A 7,700-nucleotide genomic window follows, 5' to 3' on the forward strand; every position below is an offset into this window, starting at 1 on the left:
TGGGTCTCGAGGGCTAAGTTGAGGGGTCTTAACCGTTGCGCCAGTAGGAGGCGTTCGAAAGAAAATGAAAACTTATCCTACTTAACACCTAACTACTACAGCACATCACTGCCGGTTTGGGGAGTGACCCGGTAGTGATGTGCCGGTTTGGGGAGTGACCCGGTAGTGATGTGCCCCATCACTGTCTGTTTACAAGCAGAACCGGTAGTGATGAGCTACTGCTACAAAAGTGGCGCGGGTTGAAATTATCCCAATTCATTTCAACCCCGTGCCAACCCCTCCCCCCATGCCGTCGGAGCACCGAACCACACCGTCCACCGCCCCATGCTAGAGCACCGCCCCACACTGGAGCACCACCCCACGTCGTCCACCGCCCCAAGCCGGAGCACTGCACCATCCATGCCAAGCCAGAGTACCGCGCCGTCCAGAGCACCACGCTGTCCATCCCACTGCCGAGGCCTTCAGGAGCGCGTTGACAGCTGCTTTCCCACCCCCACAGTGAGTGCGTGGCTCACTGCCCGCTATGTGTCTGATGAAATGTCCCACAACTGCTTACTTGAATCAGTTTGATCATGCAGCTGTGAATGCTAGAACCTAAGTTTGCCACATAGTGTGTGCTGTCTGTTTCTTTGTATTTCTGGACGCATTGCTAGTAAGTAGTACATTATTACTTGTAGCATGTTGCTTAGCTCTATTCATCAGTATACTGATAAGAACAAAAGCTTAATTTTAGTTTTGGTTACCAGGATAAACATAGTAGGGACTCGTAATACTTGATAGAAATTGCTCTCTAAACGTTAATGGTAGTTTGTTTTTGAAGTACTTGCATTTTCTCTGTGAAACAAACTTACGTTTTCTCTATGAAACCATCTTGTGCATCATTGGAGCTTCACTGGATACATATGTGAAACCAATGGCTGGCCTCACCTCATAGCTTGCAATTGCAACTGCGCTCCCATCAGGCGGATACTCAATGTTTTTGGAACTGTGCCACCGATGCTCAATGTTTTTGGATGTGAGGATGGAGTATATATACTTTAGACCTATAGAACTAATATTTGTCCAAATTTATCATGGAATTCTCCATGCTATCAGCATAAAGATGGATAATTATTAACTTATGCAAGATTACAAGTAATACATAGTTATGTAGCCTTGTGCATTAAACTGGTAATATTTCCAACAATCCTATCTTATTATGAGTTTTTGCATGTCACTTTCCTGGGATAGTATGAGATGCATATTTGCCCCTACCAACCATGTAAGTTTTAGATCAAAGTATCACTAATTTGGAAAGATACCTACCTGCACTGATACTTGTGAAAGAACCTCGCGCCGATGGTTGGGGGATTTATAGTGAGACTAAAGACTCTGAGACATCTCTAGGAGTATATCCAAAAGTCTTAAACTAGCTCTCTAAATCATCATTTGGTTTTTAATGAATAAAAAATATTCTTTATATCTTTCCTACATCTAACAACTATTACTAAGGCACGTGAATAGCTGTTTTTCAAACACTCCTATCTATGCAATTGTTGTGTGTTATTCATAAATATATTAAATTTTATAAGAATATATCATGTTTGAATGACAACCTAATTTACTTAATTATATAGGCAATCATGGCATGGTATGTAGTGCATGTTGGTCACATGCCTGGGATTTATCGAACCTGGGAAGATTGCTATGCACAAGTCAATCGCTACCCCTGGTAATTTGCACAAAAAATACAACACAGAAGCTGAAGCTTTGAGGGCCTACTATAGTCATCCGGTCTACCTTGCAAACCATGGGCAACTGGCCTACTATGGTCCAATGAATGCAAACCTTGGCCATCCACTGGCACTGGAGATCGAAGAGAAGCCACCCGCCAGAGATGTAAAGATTAGGAGAAATGCTCCTTGGTCTTGGAAAGATGTCATGCTTTTATTTATGGCTATAGTCATCGCTTTTTTTTATTTAGAAGTTGATGTAGGCTTAGTTTTGTAGAACAGTAGGTGGACTTTGTTGTATGTGGTCAATCAAACAATGAATTTGTTCTAGGTGAACAATATGCTATTATTTGACTTTGTTGTATGTGGACTTATTATTAGACTTTGCATTAAACATTATATATATATATGAACATATGCTATTAGTAGTTGTCCGCGGCCAAAACTAACCACGATCATGTCATAGCCATGACTCATCGTCGCCTGTTACCCCGTCGCCGAAGAACAGATCGGCAACAAGAAGCGGCTGATATCGCTGGGATGGGAGAGCCGCATGATCCGACAAACGGTGATGGTGTCAATCAGGTCGGTGAGAACGAGCAGCCATGGACCCCGTCCGGCCTGCTCGATCTAGGTCAAAATAACCAATATGGCCAGGTAATAACTTTGGTATCATGTGACTATGTAGCCACACACGCTATCAATTGAGAGGGTCATAGCTTACTTGGTGTCTCTAGTAGGAGCCTCCGCCAGCCGAGGAGCCAAAGGGTTTGGGTAGCAGGAAGGCCAGATCCAAGCAAGGCATGTCAAAGATTCCTGTTGGTAGGAATGCACACTGGTACATTACCGAGTTCGATGAATTCGGGGATCCACTCTCACCGCCTATAGCTTTGACCAAATACAAGACTATCCTCGGGTTACTTGTTAGGGACTTCATCCCGATTATGTACAGGAAGTGGATTGGGAAATATGATGACCGCTGGAGGGTTCCCGAAAGAGAGAAGGATTACATATGGGATGTCAAGATCCTAGAGTATTTCACTTTCCCAACCGAGTATGACAAGGAGTTAGTCAAGAAAAAAGCAAAAGAAATCATGGAGATATGCTTCAAGAATTTCAAGGGGACATTGTACAAGAATTTTGTCCTCCAAAATAAGAGCCAGATTTCGATGGTGGATAGTTTAGCAAGCAGAAGAACTTCTGGCAGGATTTTAAGGAATACAAGTTATCCGAGGAGTACTTAGCACTGAGTAGGAAGAATAAGGAGAACTCGTAGAAGCGATGAATCCTCATCATCTCGGCTCTCGTGGTTACGCCAAAAAGATGCTACAATTTGAAGCAAAACTTCAAAAGATGGATCGCTTGCTGAGGAAGGCATTTAGGTTGAGACAGCCGATTAGGAGCCTAGATCGGTATTATACAATATGGGGAGGAATGTATGGCATGCCGAGGATGGGAGCTTTAGCTCCATAAATGAACCCATGGGTGAACTCATCCAGAGGATCTCCCAAGTAACTGAGGAGGTGAGGCAAGGGACTCACACTTCTAATAGGGAGAAAGAAGTGATCACCCAAGCACTCAGAACCAAGGCACACCCTAGTCGCACTAGAGGAACTGGTGTTGTTCCTTGGAAACTAGCATTCCCCAAGAATCTAACACTTACTGGAGCCGCTCGAGGGGTAGAGTAGAATAGGAGGCAAAGTATTTGAGGCGACTAAAAGAGATGGAAGACAGAATGGAAGCACAGATTGAGACGACTGTTTGAAGCGCGAGTCGAGCAAATTTTGCTGTCCAAGGGGTCAGGAGTACCACAAAAACCCTACTCCTATTGTCTTTAATAGTTTAGGGTTGTTGAAGCAGCTGCGGATAACCACCGCTCGACAAAGAAGAGGTGAATATGCCTCATCCGGTGGATGACATCACTGAACCCGTCAATGTTAAGATGTACATCCGTCAGGAATAGACAAAGGACAAGGTGGTGCTTGGCCAGGCCTGGCCTATGGAGATGGGACAATTAATGGCCACCCAATTCCACAGGGGTAATGCTTGAGTCACCATTGATAGAATACTTGATAAGAAGTTTAATAAGATACCCATTGAGTACCCCGTAGTGGAAGACAGGTTGAAACTTGGTCAAACCAAGGGCTCTCAAGTGGCCTTAGCGAAGAAACTCATAAGATTGACCATCAATTGTCCTTGATGATGAGGACGATACGAGTCTTCGCAACCCAAATGATCACTCACCATCTCCCAACAGAGATCACTCCGCTTCACCAGAGCCATCACCCCTGAGAAGATAAGGTCTCCTTCTATTCCTCCTCGTCTGACTCCATCTTCATCAGCCCAAGAAAAGACTCTCCTCCATCTTCATCAGCGTTAGGAAAACAGATTTCTCGTAGTCACCTCATCCTCCTCCCTCACCTCAGCCCAAAAAAGATTAAGGGACATCCTCGCAGTCATAGAAAAGGTCCTTGGATTCGGTCACTAATGCTCCCAAAGTGGACCAACAGAAAAGAAAAAGGCCATTCAGTGGAAGCATTACCACCTTGATGAAAGAAAAAATTTCAGCACACATCTCAAAGGGAAGATTGTGTTAGCTTCTTCAATATCTGTGCCTCACTGCCTTCGTTTTGTTGAAGTCCGAATTCAAAAGGCAAACACAGACTAAATACGCTACAACAAGAGATGAAGAAAACACAATAAAGATTTAAGGAACATACAGAAGTACGTCGAAGACAACCAAGGATTAACATGGCCAGAAGCGGCCACGACCATCTATTATGACTGTACAATAGGACGACAACCCCCCAGCAAACATCCCCCGGCACATCCTGAAGTATGAAAGGGAATCTTTTGGTTCCTGATCATGAGTATAAAAATCTGACAACATATATGCACCAGTTACATGAATATTACATGGCTCAAACAACAGAGTCGAACGACTTTGGTTTTGAGGTTATTATCCGTTCGCCACATGTTTTCCATTATCCTGAAGAAGAGAAGTTCAATGTCGAGTGGGAGTGCTTGTTCCAGCTATACCAGAAATGCTCTCTTGATGTTCAAATGTTGATGCTATGGACTATGTAAGTACCCTACACGCACGATATTATAATTACCTACTCTCTCGAGACATAAATTGTTAACTTTTGAGCACATCCCATGATTTTATGTAGGGACTCCAACTTCCATAGGGACAACTGACTGGTTGATCACAAGCCTAATTCCTTCAAACTCTAGCAATCCGGTACCCATCTAGGATTTTTCCAAAGATTTAAAAAGTAAAGCAAGCGTAAGTACATGTCGTACTCAACAAATATAACATGGGGTTCATGAGGCTCAAAAGGATGACACTGGTTTAACTACGATTAGCTTTAATGAGTCATCTTTTAGCAATTGGGTGGCAAGAAGTTTATTCACAAGCCCATATAAACACATGATCAGGTAAACATGAATAATGAATAGCAAACAATTAACCATTGGTGAGCATCTTCATCATCCATATCATTAGTGTTCATCATCTATTCCGTAAATGTTCCAAGGTTGCTCGTGACTGTGAGCATGACTGATATACCAGTTTTACACTCTGCATAGGTTGTACACTTTCACTGTGAGTCGTGATTTACCCTTTCGCCCGAGGTCACGAGCCTCTTGACCCACTACCAAGGAAGGTCGGCAGGGTTCACTATGAAGCCTTTCAAAGGTTTGTCTAACAAGTTAGGGCCACTAAGGTTTCCCCATCAGTAAGCATGAACCCTCCTCCAAGGAGTGACAAAATACAAAGAAACCAAAGTGCACCCTCTTGGCTGGCTGAGATCATACAAACCAGAGCCCCTCTTGCGCCATAAAGGTAACCTCTAACAATAAAAAAGGTCCTCATACTGAGCTAAAGCCAGAGCCATATAGCCCTACAGCTGTACTGTAAGTCCCGGATGATCACTTATAGATAAGTACTTAGGGAGAGGAATCTAGAGCATATAGAAAGTAGCTAAACACTCTAGCCCCCTGTTTCCATGTTGCTAAAAAGCATCTTTTAAGGTTTATTGCATATACCATTAGTCAAGTTACAAGATCATGGCTTTAGTTGAGCACTAGCATCATACTACCCAATGCAATAACCCATAGGAATCAAGGTACGAGGTAACAAAGTACTAGGAAATCCTTAGCGGTAGTCAAGGTAGACACATGCAGTATGGATTAAATGATTAAAGGTGTTTAGGACAACAAGGAAGATCCCATGCTATACTTGCCTTAAAACACCGACCCTTTGGTAAGCTTTAATCTTCAACGTTCTTCTACTTCTTGATCACCACGTATATCTCACCGACTGGACAAGATCATAAAGCACCACACAAGCATCCATGCAATCATACATGAAGCAAACAATAGATCTAAATTAGAACAGTACACCAAACATAAAATTAGGATGAAAAGCTTATAAAACAAATTTAAGTCTTGCTACGACCACACAGACGCGAAAAGCACTCTAATCGAAGCTACGGTGAAAAAGATACATCTACCAAAAGATCTACTCATAAAAGAAAATATAAAACTATTAGCTTCATGTGTTTTAATTATATATAAAAACATATATAAGATATTTTATAGATAATATAATTTAAGTCAAATTTAGGTTTAAAATATAATACTAAAGTAAAACAAATCATATTTTATTTATAAAACCCAATTGCACAATTATTATTCAAATTACAATTTAAACCATGAAATTTCAGAAATAGTGACATGGTAACCACTGTTACTAACATGTAGATCTCGTTGCTATGAATCTAACGCAACTTGAATGGGTCAAAATGGAGTTAAAACGTAGAAGATATAATTAAATAAGATTTCTTTTATTAATAATAGATTAAATCTAATCATGAATTTTAAAAGTTGAAAACTTACTTAACAGTAGTATGAACATGTAGGTTATGAAATTATGAACCTAACGCACTTTGAACGGGTCAAATCAGAGTTAAAACAAAAAAGTTATGGCCTAAAACAAATCTAGTGGCAAAACTGTAAATAGCTGAAACGTATTTTCAATCTAACCGAAACAAAATATGCTTTCAAAAGAAGAAAATGAAATCAGGAAAGGCGCTAGGGACTGTGGGTTTGAAAACAGAGAGCTGGAGGGCTCTTTAGCAATATGGCATGCGAAGGGGTATGTTTTAATCTGGGCCATAGATCTCAGATTGGACGGCTCAACATGATTGTGTATTTCTATTGTATTTCAGGATTTGTTTTTCTATAAGAAAACGGCCATAATGTGTGGGTGACGTGATGATGATGTCGTCAAGCTAGCAAGAGCATAACTGGGCACGCATGGCTTCTTTGCTGGCTCGGTACGCTCGCGCGATGTCGTGCGTTTGCACGCGTGCTTGCGCGCTGGGAAGCGGGATGCAGGGGATGGCGCGCTCATCTCGGCTGTGGCCCATGGGTTAGGCACGGCACTACTGGATCAGTTGGCACCGGTGTGGGACGTGGTGGCACCATTGCTAGTGAATTGGAGCTCGGAGGACATCGTCACAAGCATGGGGAGAGACGAGGAAGCACGGAGTACTCACCTAGGTTGCTCGTGGCGGCTCAAGAGGAAACGGGTACATCCTAGTGCTCGATGGGGTGGCTCTGTCATCCTAGATGAGGGACTCAACAACGGTCTAGGCACGATGGTGAAGCAGCAGAAGGCGTCCGCGGCGGCGGCTCGAGCGAAGGGTGGCTGTCGATGAGAAAATCGGGTACGGCAGGGGCTCGGGTCGGCTTTTATGGGGCAGTTAGCTTGGAGAACACAACAAGGCGACACGACGTGGACGCAGTGGACTCCCCTATGGTGGCGCCCGATGCGGTTACGATGTGAGGAGGAAGAAGACCCCGCTGACAGATGGGGCCGGGGTGGTAGCGAGAGAGGAGAGGTAAACAACGGCGGCTTCGCTGGGCTTACTGCATGCGGCTAGGCCAGAACGCGAGCTGGGCCATGTGGGAGAGTAGGCC

Source organism: Miscanthus floridulus, chromosome 4 (genome assembly GCF_019320115.1).
Source record: "Miscanthus floridulus cultivar M001 chromosome 4, ASM1932011v1, whole genome shotgun sequence".
NCBI lineage: Eukaryota > Viridiplantae > Streptophyta > Magnoliopsida > Poales > Poaceae > Miscanthus > Miscanthus floridulus.